Source organism: Vombatus ursinus, unplaced genomic scaffold, assembly GCF_900497805.2.
Source record: "Vombatus ursinus unplaced genomic scaffold, bare-nosed wombat genome assembly UNPS02014768.1, whole genome shotgun sequence".
Taxonomy (NCBI): Eukaryota; Metazoa; Chordata; class Mammalia; order Diprotodontia; family Vombatidae; genus Vombatus; species Vombatus ursinus.
The window spans coordinates 5,026,961-5,036,500 of NW_020954546.1; the positions used below are offsets into that span (position 1 = coordinate 5,026,961).

Consider the following 9,540-nt stretch of genomic DNA (forward strand, 5'->3'; position numbering starts at 1 on the left):
TTTTTTTTTGCATCAGCTGAAGCATAATAAATTCTACTCCAGCCCTTTATTTTTATGTGTATCTCTTATTTTAAAATGTGTTTCTTGTAAACAACCTATTGTCAGATTCTGTTTTTTAATCCATTCTGCTATCTGTTTCCATTTTATGGGTGAATTCATCCCATTCACATTCAAAATTATAATTACTAGTTGTGCATTTCCCTCTATCCTACTTTTTGTCACTGTTTATCCTTCTCTCCCTCTCTTTTTACCCTATCCCTCCTCAAATATCTAATTTACCTCTAACCACGCCTCACTAATCCACACCCCCTCTAAGAATCCCTCCTTTACCCTCTTCTCCCCTTTTAAAATTCCTTCCCTTATCCTCTCTCCTTACCCTCCTATTTTTTGATCTACATACCTTTCTAAGAGTCCTTCCCTTATCCTCTCCCCTCACCTTCCTATTTCTCTGTAAGTTAAGAAGACTTTAATATCCTTCTTGATGTATATGTTATTTTCTCTTTAATTCAGTTCTGATGAGAATAAGGTTCTAACAGCCCTCTACCCCTCCTGCCTCCATTTTCTCTCTCTCTACCCAATTTTATTATTTAGCATCTTCCCATCATACTCAATTCAGCCCCAAGCCTATGTATTCTCTTTCAAACTACCCAAGTAATGATAACATTCTTATGAGTCACAAATAATGTTTTCCCATATAAGAAGTAAAGATTCTGACCTTATTAAATCCTTCATAATTGGTCTTTAATGTTTACCTTCTTATGTTTCTCCAGAGTCTAGTAGGTCAAAATTTCCATTCAGTTCTGGTCTTTTCTTTACAAATATCTGAAAGTCTTTTAGTTCATTAAATATTCATTTTTTTCATTCAAGATTACACCAGCTTTGCAGGGTAAGTTATTCTTGGTTACAAGTCCAACTCCTTTGTTCTTCAGAATATAGTGTTCTGTGCACTTTGGTCTTTTAATATAGAAGCTGCTAAATCTTGTATTATCCTGACTATAGCTCCACAGTATTTGAATTGTTTTTTTCTAGTTGCTCGTAGTATTTTCTCCTTGACCTAGGAGATTCAAAACTTAGCTATTATGTTCTTGTGAGTTTTCACCTAGGGATCTCTTTCACAGAGTGATTAGTCAATTTTTTCTATTTCTATTTTACTCTCTCATTCTAAAACTTCAGGGCAATTTTCCTTAATAATCTCTTGAAGTATAGTATCTAGACTTTTTTTATCATAATTTTCAAGTAGTCCAACAATTCTTATATTGTCTCTCCTTGATCTGTTCTCCAGATCAGTTGTTTTTCTAATGAGATATTTCACATTCACTTCTATTTTTCCATTCTTTTGATTTTATTTTATTATTTCTTGGTGTCTCATGAAATCATTAGCTTCCCCTTGCCTAATTCTAGTTTAAGGAATTATTTTCTTTGTTCAGTTTTTGAACCTCTTTTTCCAATTGGTTGACTTTCTTTTCATAACTGTCTTTATTTTCTTACATTACTCTTATTTTTTTCCCTAATTTTTCCTCAACCTCTCTCATTTGATTTTTAAAGTCCTTTTTAAGCTCTTCCAAAACTCTTTTTTGGGCTTATGACCATTTTGCTTTTTTCTTTGAAGTAGAAATAGCTGTTTTTACTTCACTATCTTCTTTTGAGTTTGAACCCAGATCTTCTCTATCACCATAGTAGCTATTTATATTTGGGTTCTTTCTCTTTTGCTTACTCCTTATTCTTTAAAGCAACTTATTTCTTGTTTGTTGACTTTGTGTTAAAGTCAAGCTCTAGTCCTGAATTCTGGGGGATAATATGTCAGGCTTCAGGTTTTTTGTGCTTTTGTTTTCTGAGCTCTATCAGGGGCCTGACTTCAGGTATTCCTCTCTGCCCCTGAGCCATGACCAGTCTCTCCCACACCCATCTACTCTGGAACCAAAACAAAGAAATCCTTCAGTGCCCACAGCCAGCAGGGTCCCCATCTTCTTCCATGGCACTCACCCAGCCCACGTGCTAATTCCTCCTCTCTCACAGCCACAGCCAGGACCAGAGCCAAGAGTCAGCTTACCTCACCCAAGCAGGTATCTAGCACCAGAGGATGGCCCTGCAATCTTCCCCTGATCGGCTGTCTGACCCCGACACTGTCTGTGAGGCAAAAGTTCTTGAAGCTGTAGCTGCAGCTTACACAGCTGCCCCCAAGGCTTGTTGTTTGTTGATTGGGCAGTATCTGCCCGGAGGTATTTGTACTTCAATCAGGTCAAATCACCACCCTGGGATGTAGGGGCTTTCCTAACATCCCCTGAAGTTGTTTTAGGTGGAAAACTGCTTTACCCCAACTTTAAACTATTTCTGCCCCTCAAAGTTCACTCTGAGGTATTATTTCATATTGTTTGTGGGGGGATTTAGGAGAGCCAGGTAATTTCCTCCCTTATTCCACTATCTTCCCAGAATCCTCTCCAGTTGGACTTTCTAATGATCAAGCAGAGGGAAGTGATGGGTAGTTAGCTTGATGGCCTCTGAGCAAAAGAGACCATCCATCAATTATTCAAAGCCTCTGTCTCAGATATGGCCTCTGAAAATTTCCAGTGAAAGAGATAACAATAATGTCTAGCATTTATATATGTGTCAGACACTATGCTGAGTGCTTTACAGATACCTCATTTGATCCTTACAACAACCCTAGGTGGTAGATGCTATTGTTATACCCATTTTCCAGTTGAAGAAACTGAGGCAAATAGAGAGTAAGTGATCTGCCCAATGTCCCACAGCTAATAAGAGGTCAGATTAGAATTCAGGTCTTCCAGACTCCAGATCCAGCAGTTTATCCACCAGCTACTATTACTAGACAACCATACTTGAAGAAAAAGGGATCCCAGTTTAGATGGCAAAAAAAGACTTCACCTAGAGGCTTTTAGGCCAGGGCATAAAATAATCCCCAGAGTAGAAAAATACTGATACCAAGCTTGGTTCTTCTATAAGTTTAGGTATAGAGAAGCGGTCCTCTGTCTATGATGTTGGAGCAAAGGTCAGTAAATTCCAGAAGAACTCGACCCATTCAACCAGTCACTGGGCTCACTTATGATGGCACAGGTGAACCTGAACTAGTGATCCATGTGTCCGGATGGCAGTACTAGAGATTCCCCACCTAAAGTGTGCCTTGCATATAAATGCATCTATTTGTTCCTGTACATATTAATTATTACCTGTCTGAGCTCATACTTATTATAGTTTTGCTGTCATACTTACTGGATCATGTACTTGTACAATGTTTGTAGTATAGCAACACCTATTAATTGTTTTTGTCTTTGTGTGTATGTATGCTAATATTTATAGTTATGTTTGCTCTCATAGCCCTGTTGATGTTGTTAGAGCTAGCTAGCTTTGCCTTGTACTCATTTTGCTTTTTATGATTACTTCCTCTCGTACTAAGTATATACATGAGTGCTGCCCATAGAAAATAGGCATATTCACATGGGGAGTCTAAATGTACAGACATTGGCTCAAGGGAAGGCATTGCCCACCCTTCTCCAAGGATTTTGTGATTCCTACTTTGTGGTGAGCAGGAGAAGGAATTGGGCAGGTCGCTTACCCTCTATTTGAGGCTGGCCTCTCTAGTCTCCTGTGAGAAAGAGGTACTAAAATTATGTCTATCTGCCCCCCTAAATATTGCTCATTTAGGAGCACATTTTTATGTTTAAAAGCTGCTAACTGGGCAGCGAGGTGACACAGTGGGTAGAGCAACAGCCCTCCATTCAGAAGGAGCTGCGTTCAAACCTGGCCTCAGACACCTACTTAGCTGTGTGACCCTGGGCAAGTCACTTAACGCCTATTGCCCAAAAGATTTTAAAAAGCTGTTTGCTTTCCTAGTCATTATTTCTTAAAGGGCAAAGGGCAGCCCTTAGCTTACACCTGCCAGTTTGACATTTTTGCAAATGCTAGTTACAAAAAAGACCATGACAAATAGCAAATGACAAATAAACCCATTCCATTCAGTTAATAAACATTAATTTAGCTCATACTATGTGCTAGGCACTTGGGACACAAAGAAAGGCAAAAAAACAGACCTTGCTCTCAAGGAGCTTACAATCTAATGGGGGAAACAGCATGTGAACAAATTTGTACAAACAAGCTATATGCAAGAAATAATTAAGAGAGAGAGGGCACTAGAATTAAGAGAGATTGGGAAAGGCTTCTTGTAGAAGATAAGGAAGACAGAGAAGTTAGTAAGCAAAGATGAAGAAGGAGACATAGGAGACAGCCACAGAAAATGCCTAGAAAACCAAGATACGGAGTGACTTCTTACAGGAACAGCAAAGAAGCCATTGTCATTGGATTGAAGAGTATATGATTTGGGGGGTGGGGGTACCAGGGGGAAGGTAACTAGTAAGAAGACTGGAAATGTAGGATAGATACTAGACTGTGACAGGCTCTGAATGCCAAACAGAGGATTTCATATTTGATCTTGGAGGTGATAGGGAGCCCTGGAGTTTATTGAGTAAGGGGGTGACGTGGTTGGACCTCCACCTCTCACACAAACTTTACTTCTCATGTAATCACAGCAGTGTTGCATCAGTAGTCTCTCCACCAATTAAGGGAGTCTCATGAAAACACTCTAGACTTGCCTAGAACTCCAGGTTACACATGTGTTCCTGAAATGTACACGTACTATGTCATGAATGTAATTTGAACATTTAGTCACTGAAGCATCCTGTCAAGTGAAGCTGTGTATAGTGCTGTGTATATTGAATCTATTGCTTATTTATTGGTTTGTTTATTTAAGATTGGGTTTCTCCTTCTCACCCAGGCTGGAAGTACAGCAACCCTTCATGGGCCCAATCTCACTACCAATTGGCATGGGAGCTTTGACCTTCTCTATTTCTGACCAGTGCTGGTTTACCCTCCTTGGCCAGCCTAGTGGATTCCTGATCCCAGGAGCTCACCATATTGATGCCAAACAGCATAGACATCCAATCAGCATATCAAGATTTTGATAACCTTAACCTCTCCTATAGCTGGGACTATACCATACTCATATAGCTGGACTCCACCATACTCAGAATATTGCATCTGTTGATAATGTGCACTTGTCTTTAATGGTACCATAGGATGATTACCTAGGGTGCCAAGAAAATCATGCTTATTAATTTCAAAGTATTTACATTTATGCTTATGTCATGTAATTAAAGATTATAAGTATAGTCCAGTTAATTTTTACAAGGGACTAAAAAGCATATGGCCCTGGGGAGGAATGTAATCTTGTGTCACCATCACCATGAAGATGAGAGATACTACCCTAGAATTCATCAACTAGTGCCATCATGGAACAGGAGCTTCTGGGACTGTTTTGTGAAGATTTCTGGGAGAAAGATGGTGGAAGGAGAGAAGCTACATTGAGCTTAGTGTTGAATATTTGCTCTCTTCTTGAAACTGTGCCTGTGCCCAGACACATTGGTTCCTGGCATTCTGCCCCTATTTCTCCCATGTGGTGAGAGACTGAGACAAGTAGGCCTGATTTTCACATAAATGTTCTCCACCCTCCTTCCTGTTTTTTTGGATTTCCTCAAATGAACACATTTTCTTATTATGCAGTACTGCTCTCCTCCCTTTTGCCCTCACCTTTTTCTCTTCTGTTACAATAAGGTTTACCCCTTCCAGAGACATATTCCAGTCATGGGTCTCATCCTATCAAGTCTCAATAATTCCTATGAGATCAAACTTACCACCCTGCATTAGACTCAGTAATTCATTTTGCTTGTTACTCATTCTGAGGTAGGAAAGGAAGAGTTATTCTCCATTTCTCCTGAGGACTGAACATGATGAAATGAACTAAATTCAAACAGGGAAGATTTAGAATTCTTAATGGTGTGAAGTTTTTAAAATCAGAAGGTGCTGAGTCTCTTCGTCCCCCTACTTCCATCCTTGTCTTCTCCTTAAGTGGGGCAGGTAAGGTTTGGTAGATCTCTGAAAAAAAAAAAATTCAGTTAGATGAGTCTAGTCTAATTTTATTGTTGGTTATTCATTTTCATTTTACCAGTAGGAAAAAGAGAGTTCAAGAGGGTTGGGCATGGCCCTATGTGGGCTTTAATCATTCAGAAAGCTAGGACCAGAATCCTTTCTCCTTTACCCCTGCTATACTTTCTCGGAAGAGATGTCATTGCATTAGAAATCATTTCAAGTAACACCTTGATTACCCCACCAAGGAAATATGGTTAAGTAAAACAAACTGATACAATGATCATGTTTGACAGTGTGTGTGTATATGCCTCATTCCCCACCTATGATCAGACGGTCAGTAAAATGTATTAAGTGCTTACTTTGTGCCAGGTATAGCGCTAAGTGATGGGGATACAGGGAAAGGTAAAAGATAGTACCTACTCTCAATGAATTCACAGTCTGGGGGAGAACAGCATGAAAAACAACTATGTAAAAATAAGATATAAACAGGACCAAAAATGAATAGAGGGAAGGCACTTGCAGAACGTGGGATTTTAGCTGGGACTTGAAGGAAGCCATTGAAGTCAGGAGGTAAAGATGAGGAGGAGAGTGTCAGGAGTCTGATGGAGAAAAGTACCCATCAGATCGTCTTATTTATTTTTCAGAGAACCAGTAAGAGAGATAAAAAGATTATTGTCCCCAATTTGCTGACAGAGAAACTGAGCCCAGAGTTTTACCTAGGGTTCTGACTATGGTCATGCATTACCTCAACTTTGAGCCTGAAATCCCGAAGCCTAGCTTTGTGACACCCCAGGCTCTCTTTACTTATATGAAAGAGCGTCTTGAAATTCTCAAAAAAGTGTAACATTTAAAAAAATAAAAATCTACAAACATAGTCCTTTTATGTGGTGCGGTGTGGTTGGAGATCAGACTGCGACACGTGCAGAAACATTAGCAGGGTGCACATGCACCTTCCCCCATTCCCCACCTACCCAGGTCTGTCCTTGCCCGCCCTTTTGTCCTACGCTGAAGTATTTACTAAACTGCCTGGTTCAAGTGTTTATTGTGCTGCCTCATACTGGAGGGGCTTCATACCTTCCCCTCACCCTCTGCCTTGTTCTATATTTTGGACTTTTACTTCTCCCATGCCAAGTAAATAACCTCTGGGTGTTTGCTGAGAGAACATTTCTACCCATGGGTTTGCTTCCTTCATTCCTTGGGTTGTAGTTTTCCTTTACACCTCTTGGAGAAGGGTAACAAGAGTCACAGGATAATAGGCTCATAGATCTGGAAATGGAAGAGGTATTAGAAGTCATCTGGATGAGGAAACTGGAGCCCAGAGAGATTAAGTGATTTGCCCAATGTCACACAAAGATGTAAATAGCAGAGTCAGGATTCAAATCCAGGTGGTCTGGACTCTAAGTCAAGAGTTCTTAAGCCTGAGGCATCCAATAATAATAATAATAATAATAATAATAACTAACATTCATATAGCACTTACTATGTGTAAGTGCTTTACACTTTATAAAGTAAGCTTTATAATTATGTCATTTGATTCTTAAAACAACCCTAGGAGGTAGGTGCTGTTATTACCCCATTTACAGATGAGAAAACTAGGGCAGACAGAGGTTAAGTGACTTACACAGGTCATACAGCTAGTGTCTGAGGCTGGATTTGAATTCAGGTCTTCCTGACTCCAGGCCCAGCACTCTATCCACTGAGCCACCTAGACGCTAATCCCCAGTACTTTGTATAATGCTTGGCGCATTTAAAAAAAAAATTCAACCTGTTATTTCATCTGTATAGGGGGCTCCCAGTGAGGAACTTTGTTTTCTAATGAAGATGAGCATTCCATGCAATGTATTACCTTGAAGAGTTGCGTGGCCAGTGTGTGGAAGGCTTTGAATCTGAACCCCGGTTATCCTGACTCAGAAACCAGCTGGTTTTATTCCTTTACTCATTTCATAGTACTACACAGCAAAGGCCTGAGGTGTGAACCAAACAAAAGACACCAGCGGCAGGATAAAAAGGATTAGCCATTTAATCTTCCAAATGACCTATAGAATCACAGAAGTTTTTAGTTAGAAGAGAACTCAGCAACCATCTAGCACATACCCCAAAAGGAATCCCCACCATCACATGCCCAACAGATGTCCATCTACTGACCTCCAAAGAAAGAGACATTCCAGAAGGTACCAGAAAAGCTCTAATTCCAGGGTTCTTGGCCTTTTCTGTGTCATGGACCCCTTTGGCAGACTGGTGAAAACTACAGACATCTTCTCAGAATGCTGTTTTTTTTAATGCATAAAATAAAATACATAAGATTAAAATTGACAGCAACTATTGAAATAGAAATAGTTGAATTAGTGATAAAAATAATATGTTTCTTAAAGTTCCCAGGCCCTAGATTAAGAGCCCCTGCTCTGATGATTAGGAAGTATTTCTTAACATCAAATCTAAATTTGTCCCTGAAATTTTTACTTAGAACTTCTTCTTCCTATCCTTTCAGTCTCTCCCAAGGGCCCAAAATGGAAATGGTCAAGGCTAGGTGGCCTAAGGCAGGGAGAAGGGCATGACCCTGATTCTCTGGGTGCCCCTAGAAGGGAACTGGGTCCTGAGCCTGCCATTCTCTGGTTCTGCTTTCTCAGCCTGAAGCATTATATAGACTTCCAAAGCCTGTTTCTATGAGTGAGTGACCTTTCTGTCATTATACTTTCCCAGCATTCCGTTTCCATTTTTGTTGTTCTTTCTGTTTACATTATTGTACATCTTGTTTTCCTATTTCTACTTACTCTGCTTTGCATCAGCTCATATAAGTTTTCTCTGCATTCTTTATCTTCATCATCTCTTACAAAGCCGTAATATTCCAGTACATTTTATACCAAAAATGTATTTAGTTATTCCCCAACTGATAGGCATCTACTTTGTTTCTAGTCTATTGATACTCCCAGAGATACTATCAATATTTTGATGTATAAGGGACTCTTCTGTTCATGCTCAACCTCCTTGGTATATAGGCCTAGCAATAGTATTTCTAGGTATGGACATTTTAGTTACTTTTTGGTTATCTATGGGACCTTTTGGTTTATCCTAGACTTCCTTTGGGTTTACACTTAGCAGTATAGGCCTAGCAGCAGGATCCCTGGATATGGACATTGTAGTTACTTTTGGGGAATAATATCAAATTGTTTTTTCTTCAAGTCCCGACTAAAAGCCCACCTTCTACAGGAAGCCTTTCCTGATCCCCCTTAATTCTAGTGCCTTCCCTCTTTTGACTATCTCCAATTTATCTTTGTTTTATATATTTTTGCATTTATTTCCCTCATTAGACTGTGACCCCATGGAAGGCAGAGACTGTTTTTAGCCTTTCTTGGAATCCCTAGTGCTTAGCACAATGCCTGGCACATAACAGGTTGACTGACTGACTGACTGACAGAATGGTTGGAGCAATTCATAGCTCCACCAACAAGGTATCAGTGTGATTGTCTTTCCCCAATCCAGTGTTCTCTTTCTGTTTGGGCAGCTGTCTTTTTGTCTCTTTCCAATGGACTTCTTGGTTTCTTTCTGCCCTTCTTCAGAAGTCTGGGCAGTACCAAAGAACACTTCAATCATTTCCCTTCTACT

The 9,540-nt window shown here is 39.8% G+C and overlaps 1 long non-coding RNA gene across 1 annotated transcript; it reads right to left on the bottom strand.

Annotated features, from left to right (window-relative positions):
- Positions 1–4,169: 4,169 nt before the first annotated feature.
- LOC114042844 lies at positions 4,170–8,196 on the bottom strand. The gene is made up of 3 exons (XR_003569036.1): positions 8,083–8,196; positions 7,784–7,973; positions 4,170–5,943 (listed from the first exon to the last, which is right to left on the bottom strand). It is a non-coding gene; the product is annotated as an uncharacterized LOC114042844 (long non-coding RNA).
- Between the last annotated feature and the right edge of the window lie 1,344 nt (positions 8,197–9,540).